Genomic DNA, 17,708 nt, shown 5'->3' on the forward strand with positions numbered 1-17,708 from the left:
TAGCCGGCGCCAGCCTCCAGCCATTGCACTGCAGCTGATGAGCTGCTCCCCTAGGCTTACAGCCCCGCCCGGCGGCGGCGGCGGCGTGACGTCACTCACGGCGGGCGGGGATTACATTCATGGCTGGCTGGGATGGCACTAGCCAGCGCCACCGACGAGGAACCATTTCCAGAAGCAAGTAAGGCAGCCATAAATATGCTGACAGCATCATGAAATACGGCGTATTTTTTTTAATATGCAGCATAACGGCATATTAAAAAAAAAAAATCACAATGTCATTAGGGGAAAGTTCTTATCTTTATCCAGCTGTTCTGAGTCCCGACAATCTAATCTCCCCATGTCCTCTTCTATACAGATACCCTGGCTGAGTAATGTAATTGCCGAGAACCTCTGCACAAGGATTACTCCGCCTGAGCTCGAAAACCATCAAATAGTCCCTGCAGAGTAATCCTTGTGCTGCTGATCCCGGCAATTACATTACTCAGTGTATCTGTATAGAAGAGGACATTGGGGCTCAGATTAAATTGTCCGAACTGCTGTATAAGGATAAGAACAGTCCCCTACCAACTTTAACTACTAGTGTTCTTCCACCAGCTAAGCCACAGTACAGTTTGAATCATGTGTCCGGGTAGAAGGCGGAAGGAGACCCGGACACATGATTCAAACCCCATACTGTCCGGGTCAATCCCGTACAGGTGGCAACCCTAGGTAAATGTCCTGCACTGGTCAATGGTCATGGTAACTCATGTATTAATGTCCTGCACAGTGCAGGGTGCTGTGTAATATAAAGGGGTCCAGTGATGCAGGGTGCTGTGTAATGTAAAGGGGTCCAGTGATGCAGGGTGCTGTGTAATGTAAAGGGGTCCAGTGATGCAGGGTGCTGTGTAATGTAAAGGGTCCAGTGATGCAGGGTGCTGTGTAATGTAAAGGGGTCCAGAGGTGCAAGGTGCTGTATAATGTAAAGGGGTCCAGTGATGCAGGGCGCTATGTAATGTAAAGGGGTCCAGAGGTGCAAGGTGCTGTGTAATGTAAAGGGGTCCAGTGATGCAGGGTGCTGTGTAATGTAAAGGGGTCCAGTGATGCAGGGTGCTGTGTAATGTAAAGGGGTCCAATGATGCAGGGTGTTGTGTAATGTAAAGGGGTCCAGAGGTGCAAGGTGCTGTATAATGTAAAGGGGTCCAGTGGTGCAGGGGGCTATGTGATGTAAAGGGGTCCAGTGATGCAGGGTGCTGTGTAATGTAAAGGGGTCCAATGATGCAGGGTGCTGTGTAATGTAAAGGGGTCCAGAGGTGCAAGGTGCTGTATAATGTAAAGGGGTCCAGTGATGCAGGGTGCTGTGTAATGTAAAGGGGTCCAGAGGTGCAAGGTGCTGTGTAATGTAAAGGGGTCCAGTGATGCAGGGCGCTATGTAATGTAAAGGGGTCCAGTGATGCAGGGTGCTGTGTAATGTAAAGGGGTCCAGTAATGCAGGGTGCTGTGTAATGTAAAGGGGTCCAGTGATGCAGGGTGCTGTGTAATGTAAAGGGGTCCAGTAATGCAGGGTGCTGTGTAATGTAAAGGGGTCCAGTGATGCAGGGTGCTGTGTAATGTAAAGCGGTCCAGTGATGCAGGGTGCTGTGTAATGTAAAGGGGTGCCAGTGATGCAGGGTGCTGTGTAATGTAAAGGGGTCCAGTAATGCAGGGTGCTGTGTAATGTAAAGGGGTCCAGTGATGCAGGGTGCTGTGTAATGTAAAGCGGTCCAGTGATGCAGGGTGCTGTGTAATGTAAAGGGGTGCCAGTGATGCAGGGTGCTGTGTAATGTAAAGGGGTGCAAGGTGCTGTGTAATGTAAAGGGGTCCAGTGATGCAGGGGGGAACACGTTTAATCCCCCACTATAACAGGCTAATTTTTAAAGCGGTAGTTCACCCTCACTCACATGATTTTACCATCGAGACAGGCATTGTAGCGCGAGCTACAGTATGCCTGTCCCGATTTTTTTAACCCCGGACTCACCTTGTAATCGTACATTATAGATTTCGGCTCCCGTGGGGAATGGGCGTGCCTATGGAGAGGGAGGATGATTGACGGCCGGCCCTGGCACGTCACTCTCCCCGAAGACAGCCGGAGTAGGTCTCGGCTCTTCACGGCGCCTGCGCACAGGCTATGCGCAGGCGCCGTGAAGAGCCAAGCCTATTTCGGCTATTTCCGGAGAAGCGTGACGCGCCAGAGCCGGCCGTCAATCATCCTCCGTCTCCATAGGCACGCCCATTCACCGAGGGGAGTCGGTATCTTCGATGTACGAGTACAAGGTGAGTACGGGGAAAAAAAAATCGGGACAGGCATACTGTAGCTCGCGCTACAATGCCTGATTTTATGGTAGAACAAAACATTTTTTTTTTTTTGGGGGTTTATAGGGTGAACCCCCGCTTTAAGTTGATCATTTTGTACGGCCCCCGAATGATGTTACAAAAATCCAAATGGCCCTTGGCAGAAAAAAGGTTCCCCACCCCTGCTCTAGGGTGTTAGGAAAAACAATGTAAAAAGTTTGGGGGTTCTAAGTAATTTTCTACCAAAAAAAAGAAACGTTTTTAACTTGTAAACAAAAAATCTCAAAAAGAGGCTTGGTACTTAAGTGGTTAATGTGTTTGGTGCTGTGTCCTCCCCCAGTAGATAAGTAAACTCCAGCACGTGATCACCAGGTAGAGTCGGCTTCCCTTCCATCAGCTTGGTGTGAGTGAGCAGCTGGCAGAGAGCAGGGGTGTGTAGGGAGCAGTGCGCATGCTCAGTGGAGGGACCCTGGATCCCTGTAGTGGCGTCAGAGGGGGAGGGGGAGAGGAAATTCCCGGACGGTAGAAGTTGGAGGTATCATTAGTCGGTGTGCGCATTCAGCGGCTGAAGGTGAGTAACTATGTCTCTGCTTCTAATGAGGAACATTGTCCGCTTCTCTCCTATAAAGTCAGTCCGAGGAAGACTTGGCAGTTCTCTGTGACTTTACCTATATCTGGCTGGCCTAGCAGAGCTCCCAGCTGCCCCCTCTCTCCTGTGTATGTCCCTCCCAGTGATTGTGAGGAGGAGATCGTCCTGGATAAAGTACCATGCTGTTCCAGTATAACTGGAGGGGAAGCTTGGTGTAGTTTAGGACAGAATGGAGAGGGATTCGAGCCCCTGTCAGATGTTTATTGCTGTCTGTGTGCCCATTAGAAGAGGGGGATGGGTGCCTCATCCTGTTGGTTTTGTTTATTTACAAGAGTGAAAATGACAGTAAAGCCTCCATTGTGGGCTGCATGTTCTGTGAACACAAGAAATGTGTGGTGTGCTTGCTGGTCCATTCTTTCCTCATAGAACCCCACAAAATGCGTCTTCATACAGAGTAAATGACGCAATGGTAACGGATCTTCCTCAGCATGTTTTCCATGTGTAGAGAAGCCCCCCCCCCCCCCCCCCCATACTCCAGAGGTTGGATGCCCTCTGACATCACCAAGTAAAGTGATTGTAAGGGCAGAAGGGTTTTCATCTCGTGCATGAAGATAAAAAGCATTCTGTGTGTGTCGGGCCCCCCAATACTTCCCTGTGCCCCATCTTTATCCAGCAATGTCCACGAGTCCCTCGGCCATCCAGGACTCTCCTCCTGATTGGCTGAGACACATCAGATGTGCAGGGCCCCGATATCAAGCTGCTTGCTGTAGGGACACTGGACAGGAGCACAGAAGAGGGACCCGAGAAGAGGGTCTGTGCAAAACAAACTACACAGTCTAGCATGTTTGTCATTTTTAAAGGCAAAAACAAGACTTTACAATCACTTTAATGTAGAGCCTGTATTAAGTCCCATCATGCCTCTGGGTGTTATGCTTGTGGCTGTCAGAGTTTTGCTATGCCTCATGGGACTTGTAGTTCTGTAACAGCTGGAGGTCTGCTAATTGAATATGCCTGGCCTATAGGATGCCATAGGGGGGGGGGGGGGGACACCACCAAGGCATGGAGAAGAGGGGAGGATCGTGTAAGTGAAATTGCTTCTCCCATTCCCTACACCTTAAAGGATAAGTTCAACTTTTGGGGCTCTGCCCACACGGGCGCTTCATTCACACAGATCTGTGAAAGTCCCAACATCCGTTGCGGCTGTCGGCTTGAAGTTCTCAAACTACCACAGCACAGTGGAGCATCGTGGTAGTTCATTGATTCTTCCAGTGTACCTGCTTGCCTATACTGGATGTAAGGACACACAGATACGCTGACAGATCTGCAGGAGACTTGCATTGCACCAGAGATCTGCTGATTGCTGGTGCAATGCTTTACAGACTCCAAAAAGCCCCGGACCATTTTGCTGGCCAAAGACCAGAGCATTTTTTGCGATTCGGCACTGCGTCGCTTTAACTAACAATTGCACGGTCGTGGCTCCCAGACAAAAATCACGTAATTTTTTCCCCACAAATAGAGCTTTCTTTTGATGATGATGTTTGATCATCGCTGTGGTTTTTATTTTTTGCGCTATAAACAAAAATAGAGCAATAATTTTGAAAAAAAACTTTTACCTTTTTGCTATAATAAATATCCTCCAAAAAATATATATAAAAAAAAAAAAAAATTTTTTGTTTGCTCAGTTTATGCCGATACGTATTCTACATATTTTTGGTAAAATTGATTGGTTTGCACAAAAGTTATAGCGTCTACAAAATAGGGTATAGTTTTATGGCATTTTTATTTTATTTTTTTCAACTTGTAATGATGGCGATCTGCTTTTTTTTTATCGTGACTGCGACATTATGGCGGACACTTTTGACACATTTTTGAGACCATTGCTATATATATGCACTGATTACTGTGAAAATGACACTGGCAGTGAAGGCGTTAACCACTAGGTAGCGCTGAAGGGGTTAATTGTGCCCTAGGGAGTGATTCTTACTGTTAGGGGGCGTGGCTACATGTGACACATCACTGATCGCTGTTCCCGATCATAGGGAACAGACAATCAGTGACAGTGTCATTAGGCAGAACGGGGAGAATGCGGGCACGGTCATTTTTACCTGCAGCGCTTCGTTGGTCTTTGCTGCTTACCGGAGCCGTCAGTATCGGTGGGTCCTTTCTCCTGCTTGGCTGGCTCCCGAGTGAGGGGAAGATGGGGATGGGGGGCCCCCCACTCGGCTCTATAGCATTGACTGGCAAAAGTGCCGTCAAACATCACTTCCGCCCAATGCTCTTAAAGGGGAAATGTTTTTATTGCATTTTGGTGTAAATTTGAGATTTTTTACTCCAGATCTTGTATTTAAGAGGTCCTGTCATGTTTTGTTTTCTATTACAAGAGATGTTTACATTACTTGTAATAGGAATAAAAGTGACTATATATATATATATATATTCTATCTCTCAAGAAAAACAGTGTTAAAACACACGTGAGGTATCGTTGGAGCAATAATTCTAGCCCTAGACCTCCTCTAATTCCAAATTGGTAAGACCTCTTTTACACTGAGGTGCTATAACGCTAAAAATAGCGCCCTGAAGGAGCCCCTGCTGTCTCCAATGTGAAAGCTTGAGGGCTTTCGGGCTCCATTCACACCTAGGCGTTTTCACGCCCGCCGCTATTGCAGCCTGCAATACGCTGGAGGGGTGATTTAACATTGTCGGCTATGGAGATGGTTCACATCTCCACGCTGAACGCCTGAAGCTCAAAACAAGTCCCTGACCCTTTTTTTCAGGCGTCTTCGGCGTTCGGCCATATTACACAATGTGTAATCACCCCTCCAGCGAAAATCGCGGTAAAAAACGCTGCGTTTTGTCACGGCAAATCGCGGTAAAAAAGCCGCAATTTGTCGCGGCAAAAAACGCCGCAAATCGCCTACGCCTAGGTGTGAATGCAGCCTTACACTGGAGTGGTGCACTAACAGGATGGTAAAGTCCTGCTAGCAGCATCTTTGGAGCGGTGAAGGAGCAGTGTGTATACCGCTCCTGCTCATTGAAATTAATGGGCACCACGACTATACCGACAGAAAAGCACTGCTGCAGCGGCGCTTAGCTGGTGGTTTTAACCCTTTTTCGGACACTAGCGGGGAATACTCCCGCAAATTTGACGGTAAAGCGGCAGTAGACATTTTTAGTTTTGGTTTGCTGGGACCTGAGTTCATATCCCAATGAGGGAAAGTCGTTCGTATACTAGGTACTGCACAGCACCTGCACCTTCTGCTGGACATGTGGCAGCTCTGTGGCCTAGAGGTGAGAACTTTGGCTTGGCATCCCTGTTGGTCTGGTTTTCTAAAGGTGAAAACCCAGCAGCGACTACAGACCACCAAAGGGGCGGGATGGACTCTTGTGCGACACCTGCACAGGCAGTGGAAGCAGACCCCAGCACCTCACGGGTTAAGCCTGAAGTGTTTGTACTTTCCATGCACATCCTTTTGAGTGTTTTTTTTTTTTTTTTCTTGTAACCAGTAGGGACTGGATGAAGGGGAATCTTTCACTCCTTCCTGCATGAGGTGTATGTAGTGGGTATGGCTGAAATCGCACTGTGTGGTAAAACACAAGGCTGGTCGCTGAAAGGAAAGTCATGGCTCACAATCGGTGCAGCCATGGGAGTCTGCCTGGAGACATAGGATCTTGTCTTCGTGTCAGCTCCTTCTGACCTGACCTTTGACAAGTCACTTTATGAAGTGGCTCAGCTGGTAACACTTCAGCTCTGGGTCACTGATTTGATGAGGCTGAGAGTCAGTTCCCTGAACGTTCTCCCGGTGACCCTGGCGCGTCTAGCCAGGGGCGAAGGCCTGTGTGGCTGACACTTCTACTTGGCAACACTGGGGTGGTTAGTTCAGATGCCCCCCCCCCCCCATCATTCTAGTACTTGCATCAAGTTGTGGGTTCTCCCTGTATGTGTTTGTGTGAGGTATCTTGCATGCCCCAAACTCAGACTGGTGTTTGATATACCTGACATATTGGCTGGGTAGAGTGCACTCGTGGCAAGAGGAGGGGTCAGCTCACACAGTCTGCACTATAGACACTGTAGTAAAAACTTTGCCTGTGTAGGACCAGCAAACCCGCTCGCCTAAAAATTTCAGGCAGGGGTCTTCAGGTTCTCCTGGTCGACTTACAAACAGTGAAGAAAAAGATCTTGCATTGAAGGTGTTGCACCTAAACTGTGCCTTAAAGCGGGAGTTCACCCATTTAAAAAAAAAAAAAAAATCTCCCCTTAGCTTCCTGCTCGTTCGGTCTAGGGGAATCGGCTATTTATATTAAAATATGTGCAGTACTTACCCGTTTTCGAGCTGCATCTTCTTCCGTCGCTTCCGGGTATGGGTCTTCGGGAGCGGGCGTTCCTTCTTGATTGACATTCTTCCGAGAGGCTTCCGACGGTCGCATCCATCGCGTCACTCGTAGCCGAAAGAAGCCGAACGTCGGTGCAGCTCTATACTGCGCCTGCGCACCGACGTTCGGCTTCTTTCGGAAAATCGTGACGCGATGGATGCGACCGTCGGAAGCCTCTCGGAAACCTGTCAATCAAGAAGGAACGCCCATTCCCGAAGCCCATACCCGGAAGCGACGGAGAGGATGCGTCTCGTAAACGGGTAAGTACTGCACATATTTTAAAATAAATAGCCGATTCCCCTAGTAATAACGAGCAGGAATCTAAGGGGGAAAAGTGCCCTCTAAGGGTGAACCCCCGCTTTAAATACTGAGGTCATCAGTTTGAATCCTAACCGAGCTAGCACCCTGTATGTTTCACTAGTGTTTTGATGTTACAGGGTTGCTGGCCAGATGGTGCCTGATGGCCACATCACCTGTATGCACTTTATATAGGAAATTAAACAGGGGCTCTCTGCTGACTAGGCCCGATATCAGGGGGTTGCCCCCTGTATGGCATCACAGGGTTAAAGGCCTTCAGATGACCAGACCCTAGTAAGATGCATAGGTTTCTAGAACACTTGCTAAGAAGTTCGAGAAGGCCTGGATGGTGAATCCAGTAGACTACCTTGTTACAAAATGTCTCTGGAGGAGGTGGTTGCAGGAGGACAAGAAAAACACTCCTGCTCCACAACCAGGGATAGAGCAGTGGAAAAGGGCGTTCCTGTTCATTAGGTCCGATGGAAGTCTAGGGTCCAGCTTCTTGGAAGACTCAGGTTCAGTACCCTCTGCTCCCTCCAGATGCATTTTTGTTTTTCCCCCACAGATCCAGACTTGCCAGCCTAGTCCTGGGAGATGGAGGGGTATTGTTGGATTCCATGCTCAAGAGAATGAACTCTCTTCTGAAAGGGGTGTCGCATCTCAGAATATGGTCTGACACAATTGCAGACACACATTGATGCACGGTCAGTAAGAGGACGGGCAGCCCCCAGGTGGTGGGTGGTGAACAGCATGTCCAAGACTGTGCAATATCTATCCCACAGGGTACCTGTTCTATGTCCTGGGAGGTGATTCTTGAATCCCAGAACAGGAACAGAGCCCTTTCTGTGAAATTAAAGGGTGACCCAGGTAGGAAGGCTGGGCTATGGCCACAGCACCCAGAATGCACCTGATCTCATCTGATGACGGAAGTTATGACTAAACTTAGTGGAGTCCTCTTGTGATTGCAGGCACTTCCATAGGAACCATCTATAGGGTGGTTAACCCTGGAATCTCTAGTTTCCTCCAGGAACTTTGGTTTCCTCCCATAAAAACCTCCTCTTTGGGCCTAAACCAGTAAAGGGTTGGCGCTCTTGATTTGATGCTGTTGCTTAGAGCTGGCATTCCCCAGGTGCTATGCCATCTCTCCCACCCACATTCTTACTGGTGGGCATAGAACACTTTGGTCTTACTCATTGTATCACACTGGCTTAAAGGACCATGGTTCTCTGTCCTGAAGGCTCTGGGAACTGGGTGGTCTGGCTACTAAGGGGGGATCCCTTAAGATTATATTTTATGCTCCACTTACCTCAGATTTGGCGGCATTACGGCAGCTGGACCAGTGTAAGGTCTGCAGTTTCCCAAGTAGGACCAAACTTTACTCATTGTAGGCCCTCGAGGGATCTTTCTTTGAACTTTTGGTTCATGTGTCAAGGGGTTTTCTTCCTAAAAATAAGGATTAAAATCTCTAGCAGTACCTAGGCAAGATGACATTGGCTAACAATCAGACAAGCCTATATGTAGGGAGATCTCAGAAGCTGAGGCTACTCCGTGCCAGATCTGTGCATCGGCAATGTGATTCAGTTCTCCTACCTTTTACCTGACACTAGAGGCTGATCTTGTTGTCGGCAAAGGGATCAGGCTCTTTGGAGACACAGTCCTGTAAGCTGTAGTCCCACCCTAAGGGTAAGTGCTCGCTTATCCTCTCATAGGTTGCTGTCCTGAAAGACGATATGGGAAAATTACTTACTGGTAACGTCTTTTCTGGGAGTCTTTCAGGACAGCACCGTGTACCCACCCTTGTTGGGTTTTTCCTTTTTGGGTTCCTGACTCGGAAACCATAAAAAAAATTTATGGTGTATGATATGTTGTCTACCCAGCTGGCCGGAGTTGCTCTTGAAGAACCGAGGAGCTGGCGGGAAAGCATGCCTTATAAATCTAGGCTGGGTGGTGTTTCCTAAAAAGGGAGGAGCCAAGGTCTCTCATAGGTTGCTGTCCTGAAAGACTCCCAGAAAAGACGTTGCCAGTAAGTAACTCTTAATTTTTTTCCGAAACAAGTGCTCTTGTAAGACTGCTGCGCAAATACGGTGTGACAAGGTATTGCAACAACCGCCATTTTATTCTCTAGGGTTTTATAAAAAAATATATATTAGTATGTATGTGTTTGGGAGTTCTAAGTAATTTTTCTAGCCAAACCCTGATTTTTAACTTGTAAACCCCAAATCTCAAAACGAGGCTCTGTCCTTAAGTGGTTAAAGTGGAGCTAAAGTGTAAGCGTTGCCTGCATTAAGGTAAACAAATTTCCAATACTAGTTTTTCTCTGTCCCTAAACACTTATCTGATCCTCCACGATCCAGCACTGTTCCATCTGTACATTGCCGCTCTTACTCTTCTCAAAGGAGACGCAGAGCAGCACGAGCCATAGGCTTCTGTTGCTGTGAGTCACATCCTGTGGGGGGGGGCGCGGCCAAGCTGCTGAGAGGGCACTCATGCAAGTGTGCTCCCGAGCTGGGCTTTGTGCATCCATATACACACAATGCAGCTTGGCCACGCCCCCACTCCCTCCCCATAGGATCTGACTGACAGCAGCAGAAGAGGAGGTAAGGGACTGCTCTGTGCAATATTTTTGCTCACAGCAGGTAAGTAACTTTTTTTTTATTTTTAAATGTGTATTGTTCATGAAATCTTTACAGACGGTCGTATCCCCTGTGTGGGCAATTGCACCTGAGTTGGAAAGTCAGTAGTTAAAATGGGATTTTAGCCACTTCAGCCCCGGAAGAATTGGCCGACTGGGTCATTTTTTTTCAATTCGGCACTGCATCGCTTTAACTGATGATTGCGCGGTCGTGCGACATTGCACCCAAACAAATGGAGCTTTCCTTTGGTGGTATTCGATCATCTCTGCGGGTTTTGTTTTTTGCGCTATAAACAAAAAAGAGGGACAATTTTTCTAAAATATCCCCCAAAAAATATATAAAAAAAATATAATTTCTCCTCAGTTTAGGCCGATTTTATGTTTTTTTTTTTTTCTACGCATCTTTGGTAAAAAATCGCAATAAGCGTATATTGATTGGTTTTCACAAAAGTTATAGCGGGATAGTGTTGCTTTTTTATACTAGTAATGGCAGCTATAAAAATGCACTGATTACTGTGTAAATGACACTGGCAGGGAAGGGGTTAAGTGTCCTAGGGAGTGATTCTAACTGTGAGGGGGGCTGGGCTACAAGTGACATGACAGTGATCACTGCTACTGATGAAAGGGAGCAGTAGATCACTGTCCTGTCACTAGGCAAAACAGGGGTCGCCCCCCCCCCCCCCAAGATCCATACCAGACCCTTATCCAAGCTCGCAGTCAAGAAAGGGGGTGGGGACAAACAAGCGCCCCCCTCCTGAACCGTACCAGACTGCATGCCCTCAACATGGGGGGTGGGTGCTTTGGGGCGGGGGGACCCTGCGCCCACCCACCCCAAAGCATGTGGTCCCCATGTTGAGGACAAAGGCCTCTTCTCGACAACCCTGGCCATTGGTTGTCGGGGGGGCTTATCGGAATCTGGGAGCCCCCTTTGATAGGGTGGGGATCTGGGGGCCCCCTTATGTGAATAAGTATGGGATACATCGTACCCCTACCCATTCACCGGGGGGGGGGGGGGGAAGCAACAAAAATAAAACACACTACACAGGTTTTTAAAGTAATTTATTAGGCAGCTCCAGGGGTCTCTTCCGACTTCTCCACTCTCTCCGGCCTCTTCTCCGTGCTCTGCGGCTCTTTCCCAGTGTCTTCTGCCGAGCTCCTCTTCTATGTTCTGCTCTTTTGCTAGCGGTTGCCTGGTCTTCTCTGTCGTCTTCTTCCCTCCACTCTTCTTCCGATGTTGACGCAATGCTGTATAGCACAACGACTTATATTGGCATCTGGCATGGTCACTGGGTGATGTCCTCCAGTGACCCCCACATCTCATGACTGCACCACCCGGGGGTATGATGGGACAGTGACGTCATAAAGGGTGGGGGTCACCAGATGACATCACCCGGTGACCACGCCCCATGCCAATATAAGTTGTTGGACGCAGCATTACAGCAGGATAGAGTGTTGCGTCAACATCGGAAGAAGAGCAGAGGGAAGAAGACGTCGGAGAAGACCGGGCAAGTGCTAGCGGAGGAGCCTGGCAGAAAACAACCGGATAGCAGGAGGACGCAGAGAAGTTAGAGACCCCCAGAGCTGTCTAATAAATTACTTTAAAAACGTGTCGTGTGTTATTTATTTTTGCCATATTTTCCCTGTTTGTCTTTCGGGACAGGTACTGTAGAGACACAGGCTCCTCCCCTCTTAGGAAACACCGCCTTCCAATTAGAGATTTAAACCTTATCCACCCTCCAGCTCCTCAGTTTATGGTGTTTCCTCCAGCAGGGAGACACCGCTGAGGGACCAGGAGCCAAACAGCTTTGGAGGCTGAGGCTGGACATACCTGAGAAAGGAAGCTGGTCTTTCTCCCTCGTCTTCCAGGACGGCACGCTGAGAGTAGACTGGCCACCTGACAGGAAACACAATCAAAAAAGAGGTTAAAAGGCCCCACCCTTCCCATGTGCCTCAGTTTCTGATTGTGTTTCCCCTACAGCGAAACAGTTTTTTATTTTCAAGCTGACCTAAGGCCTGGGGCTGGTGGTCCCCCCCCCGGAGTCTAGACCACAGGTACTGGGTGCTTTTGGGTCCGGTCAAGGTGCTTGCACCTTCCCGGGGGGGTATCCCTTCTTTATGGTCTAGGGAGGCTGAAAGTGCTAACTAAGAAGAGTGCCTCCCTGGACGCCAGAGCCTCCTAGCTAGCAGGGCTTCCCTAGTGCTCTGAGGCGGCCGTACCTCTCTCCCCCCCCCCCCCCGTCTTCCCTCCTACCTTACAGGGAGACTTCCCCTCTGCAGCGTGGTGTCGGCTGGGCTGGGCGCCGCTCCGAGCGGCGCCGTCACTTGCTGGGCGCGTATTGATGACGCGCACGCCGTCCGACGGCGTGACGTCACTCCGCCCCTACAAGATGGCGGCCTCCACCGACGGATGCCACATTTCGCTGCAGAGCACAGCAGAGGCAGAGCAACACGCAGCCGGGGAGAGAGAAGGGCCGGGCGCCCTCATCATGGAGGACCGTCTGACAGACCTGGCTGCTGAGGAGTCCACCCGGGGTGAGTCCTCCTTGTGTTCGGGGGTGGGGGGCTTCCCCCCCCCCCCCCTCTTGTTGAAGAACCTCAGCTGTGAGAGTATGTTGCTAATGGGCCTTTCTATTTTACATTATGTTTTAGGAGAGGACCCTTCTGCCCAGGGGGAAGCCAGTAGATCTACTAAACCCCTTAAAAAAATTAAGAAATGTGGGAATTGTAATGATAAGCTCCCGACAGACTATAGCAAACCCTTTTGCTCCAAGTGTATCCTTAAACTAGCTGGGAAAGAGACCTCGCAAATCATGAAGGATTTTCTCTCTGTGCAGTCAGAAATGCTCGCCACTCTCAAGGATTTTAAATCTTCCTTGAAAAGTAGGGAGTCTGATCCCCCTGTGCCTGGTCCTTCGTCCCAGGAGGGATCCACTTCTGCGCGGCTGGCCCGCCAGCGAACTAGGAAGGCTCCTTCCTCTGACTCCGAGGATTCTGAGGTCACTCTTCAGGACGAGGGCCTGGTGGAAAGCCAGGCGGAGGAAGAGGACGAGGATGCCAGGTCTGGGAAATATATATTTTCCGCAGATGATATGGAGGGTCTTCTCGCAGCCATTTACGCCTCTGAGCAGATCCAACATCCAGCGGAGCAGGTTTCAGCCCAGGACAGGATGTATTTGGGTTTAATTAAGCCTCAGTCTAAGACTATCCCAGTGCATCAATCCCTCAAGGATATTATCCGGAGGGAATGGGCTGAGCCAGAAAAGAAACTTCCCAAGTTTAAGACCTGGAAACGCCGCTGCCCCTTTAAAGATGAGGTGGAGGATACCTTTTTTAAAGTTCCTCGTCTTGACGCATCTTTAGCTCAGGTCTCTAGACAATCCGATCTCTCTTTTGAGGATGCAGGGAGTTTAAGGGATGCCATGGATAGGCGTGCTGATACCTCCCTCCGTAGAGCCTGGGAAGCCAATGCAGCCGCTTTGGGTCCTGCGTTAGCTTCAGCATGCGTCGCAAGGAACACCGCCGCTTGGACTTCCAGGCTGTTAGATCATCTAGCAAGTTCTTCCAAGTCTAGAGAAACTCAAGAGTCCCTCCAGGTGATCGGCAGTGCGGTAGCCTATTTGGCTGACGCAGCTATTGAGACGGTTCGCGCTTCAGCCAAGACTGGAGCACTTATTAATGCTTCTAGGAGAGCTGTCTGGCTGAAAACTTGGAGGGGCGACCTTGCGTCAAAAAACCGCTTGTGTGCGATTCCGTTTGAGGGTTCCCTCCTGTTCGGCACCGCATTAGATCAGGCCCTAGCGAGATCCTCTGAAAAAGGAAATAAATTTCCCTCCAAACCTAGAGCAAATAGGGGGAAGTTTTTTCGTCCCAACCAGAGGAAAAACCCCCCCCCAGGGAAGAAATCGGCACCCGGCAGGCGCTGGGGGTTTGGAAAGGATAAGCCAAAGAGTGGGATCCTTTTTTCCAGCCCCAAGCCTGGTGAAAAGGATCCCAAGTGACGAGAGGGTAGGGGGCAGGCTCTCCAGGTTCCTTCCCGCTTGGGAGGAGATAACCAGGAGTCCTCACGTCCTTCAGATCATCAGGGAAGGTTACAGGCTAGAATTCCGCCAGTTTCCTCCCCCCATTTTTCTCCTCACACACCTACCAAGCGATCCTCGCAAAGCCGCTGGACTTTCCCAGAACGTTGCCAGCCTGGCCGAACAGGGAGTCATAGTCCCAGTCCCTCCAAATCAAGAGGGCCAGGGAGTATACTCCCATATTTTTGTCGTTCCCAAACCACTCGGGAAATTCAGATTGATCATCAATCTCAGACCCCTAAATGTTCATCTTCAATACAAAAAATTTCGTATGGAGAATGTGTACAGTCTCAGGGGCCTCTTGTTAGAAGGCGTGTTCATGGTGACAATAGACTTGAGGGATGCTTACCTTCATGTTCCTATTTGTCCGGATCACCAGAGATTCCTCAGATTCGCCCTCACCTCTGCCCAAGGAGTTCAGCACTGGCAGTTCTCGGCCCTCCCCTTCGGACTGGCTTCCAGTCCGAGGGTGTTTACGAAGGTCCTGGCAGAGGTGATGGCTTTTCTACATTTAAAGGGGATCTCCCTCGTCCCTTACTTGGACGACCTTTTGCTCTTCAACCTGAGTCGGGATCAGCTCCTTCTGGACCTGGCCACTGTCATAACCACCCTGGAATCCCTTGGTTGGATCGTGAACAGGGAGAAGTCTTCTCTCCTTCCAGAACAAAGGAAGATGTACCTAGGTTTTCTTATAGACTCCCTAGAAAGGAAGCTTGTCTTATCCCAAGACAAAGCACAGGGTCTTATGACAGCGGTCAGGTCCCTAGTGGCGGCTGTAGATTCCTCTTTCAGAGAAATCATGAGGTTGTTGGGACGGATGACTTCGTGCATCCCGGCAGTTCCTTGGGCACAACTCCACTCAAGGCCCCTGCAGGCCTTCCTTCTCTCATCTTGGGGGGGAACGGAAGAGACGTTGGATACCAGGGTCAGTATCCCGGTTCCAGTAAAAGACACCTTACAATGGTGGCTATGGCCCCAGAACCTTTTAAAGGGTCGTCTGTGGAGTCAGGTCAACCCGATCAAAGTCACTACAGATGCCAGCAGCTGGGGGTGGGGAGCCCATACGGAGGAACTTCGAGCCCAGGGTTCTTGGAATCCTCAGCAAAGGCGGGCTTCTTCCAACTACCGGGAGTTATTGGCGGTTGGGGAGGCTCTGGAAGCCTTCGAGGAGAGAATTCAGGGCCGAGAGGTCCTAGTCCTCTCCGACAACGCGACTACGATCGCCTTTCTCAACCGGCAGGGGGGCACCAGGTCACACTCTCTCCTAGCCCTCTCCCTGAGGATCCTAAGTTGGGTAGAACAGAGGGTGCCCTCTCTTCTAGCGGTCCATATAAGAGGGACCCTCAATCTGGAGGCCGATTTTCTGAGCCGCCAGCCCATCCTTCAGGGGGAATGGGAATTATGCCCGGAGACCTTCAGCTGGATTTGCCAACAGCTCGGTCGCCCAGAAGTAGACCTCTTTGCGTGCAAGGGGAACAAAAAGGTGAGCAGGTTCTTTTCCCTCTCCCGAGAGCAGGGTTCACTGGGGGTGGATGCGTTGGCTCAACCCTGGAGATTCCGGTTGGCCTACGCCTTTCCTCCCTTGAATCTCATCCCAAGGGTTCTGCAAAAATTGGAACGCCTCAGACACCAACCTGATTTTAATCGCTCCTTGGTGGCCCAAGAGGTCCTGGTTCCCCACCCTGAAACATTGGGCTCTAGCTCCCCCGCTTCCTCTCCCTCCCCGGGCGGGTCTTCTGCGGCAGGGGCCGGTCTCTCATCCGAACCCAGAATTCTTCAGCCTGACGGCATGGCTCTTGAGAGGTGGAACCTGCAGCAGAGAGGCTGTTCGGAAAAGGTGATAGGAACCCTGTTGGCTAGTCGCAAGAAAGTCACCAGACTCATCTATGCAAGAATCTGGGGGGTCTTTTCGCGCTGGTGCTCCGCGAAACGGATCTCCTACCCTGACATCCCCGTCATCCTGGATTTCCTCCAGGATGGGGTGGAACTAGGCTTAGCCACTAAGACCTTGAGAGTCCAAGTTACGGCCTTGTCCTATTTTTTGGACAGAAGCCTTTCTGGGGATCCTCTTATTAGGAGGTTTCTGACAGCCAGGGACAGACTTTCCCCTATAAAAGTCTCTAGAGTTCCCCCTTGGGACCTCTCCCTAGTCTTGAATCAGCTATCTAAGGCACCATTCGAACCTATAGATAGTATTCCAATTAAATTACTTTCCTTTAAATTTACTTTTTTGTTGGCTATCACGTCTGCCAAAAGAGTTGGAGACATGCATGCTTTTTCCATTAAGGAACCCTTTCTTCGGGTTTTTGAAGACAGGGTGGTACTGAGTCAGGATCCTCTGTACCTGCCCAAAGTGGCAACTAAGTTCCACAGATCCCAGGAGGTAGTCCTCCCTTCGTTTTGCGCAGATCCCAAGAATGAGAAGGAGGCTACTTTTCATTGCTTGGACGTAAGACGTTGTCTTTTGATTTATTTAGAGAGGGTAAGTGAGTTTAGGAATTCCCCTCATCTTTTGGTTAATTTTTCTGGTCAGAAAAAGGGTCAGCAGGCAACAAAAGCTTCTATATCCAGATGGATCAGGCAGGCTATTTCTTTATCCTACACCTTAGCGGGTAGACCAGTTCCTGTTATCAAGGCCCATTCCACCCGATCACTGGCAGCCTCCTGGGCAGAAAGAGCAGGAGCTTCCATAGAACAAATATGTAAAGCGGCGACCTGGTCAAGCCAGAATACGTTCGTCAGACATTACAGAGTCGAACTGCTGTCACCGCAAGATCTGATGTTTGGTAGGAAGGTCCTACAGACGGTGGTCCCGCCCTAAGGTAGGCCCAAAGATTGCTTGCTTTTCTCTCAGCGTGCCGTCCTGGAAGACGAGGGAGAAATGACCAGTTACACTTACCGGTAGCTGGATTTCTACGATGTCTTACAGGACGGCAGGCCTACTTCCCTCCCTGTTATTTACTGCTATTCGGAGTTATTTTTTTATTAGGTCCTAGGACCGTGTTCTAATAGCGGTTACTTATCTACAAACTGAGGCACATGGGAAGGGTGGGGCCTTTTAACCTCTTTTTTGATTGTGTTTCCTGTCAGGTGGCCAGTCTACTCTCAGCGTGCCGTCCTGTAAGACATCGTAGAAATCCAGCTACCGGTAAGTGTAACTGGTCATTTCTGGATCTCAGGTCAGTAGGAGCAGTTCGGTCAGCTAGGGAGCTGAATACCGAGGTAGGCTGCGTTTGTGCGTTCCTCGGCGTCTCTTGGGGAAAGAGTACAGCCGAGGAGGTCCATTTATTTGTTTGCCCAGGGGTGGCACTGCAGGCGGCGTGTCGGGCCCTCTGTATAGTACAGTCGGCTAGGAGCTGGACCGGATGACGTCGGTTCCGGTAGGGGCGGGCACTTCCGCTGGATGCCCGTCTCTCGGTCCCAGACGCAGCATTAG

The 17,708-nt window shown here is 49.8% G+C and overlaps 1 protein-coding gene across 1 annotated transcript in view; it reads left to right on the forward strand.

Annotated features, from left to right (window-relative positions):
• The first annotated feature begins 2,752 nt into the window (after positions 1 to 2,752).
• CARHSP1 (calcium regulated heat stable protein 1) overlaps positions 2,753 to 17,708 on the forward strand; it is a 62,343-nt gene continuing 47,387 nt past the window's right edge. Inside the window, exon 1 of the mRNA XM_040356978.1 lies at positions 2,753 to 2,878. The gene's annotated coding sequence lies outside the window, so the exon portion shown is untranslated. The remainder of the gene's footprint in view (positions 2,879 to 17,708) is intronic.

This window comes from Rana temporaria, chromosome 6, assembly GCF_905171775.1.
Source record: "Rana temporaria chromosome 6, aRanTem1.1, whole genome shotgun sequence".
Taxonomy (NCBI): domain Eukaryota; kingdom Metazoa; phylum Chordata; class Amphibia; order Anura; family Ranidae; genus Rana; species Rana temporaria.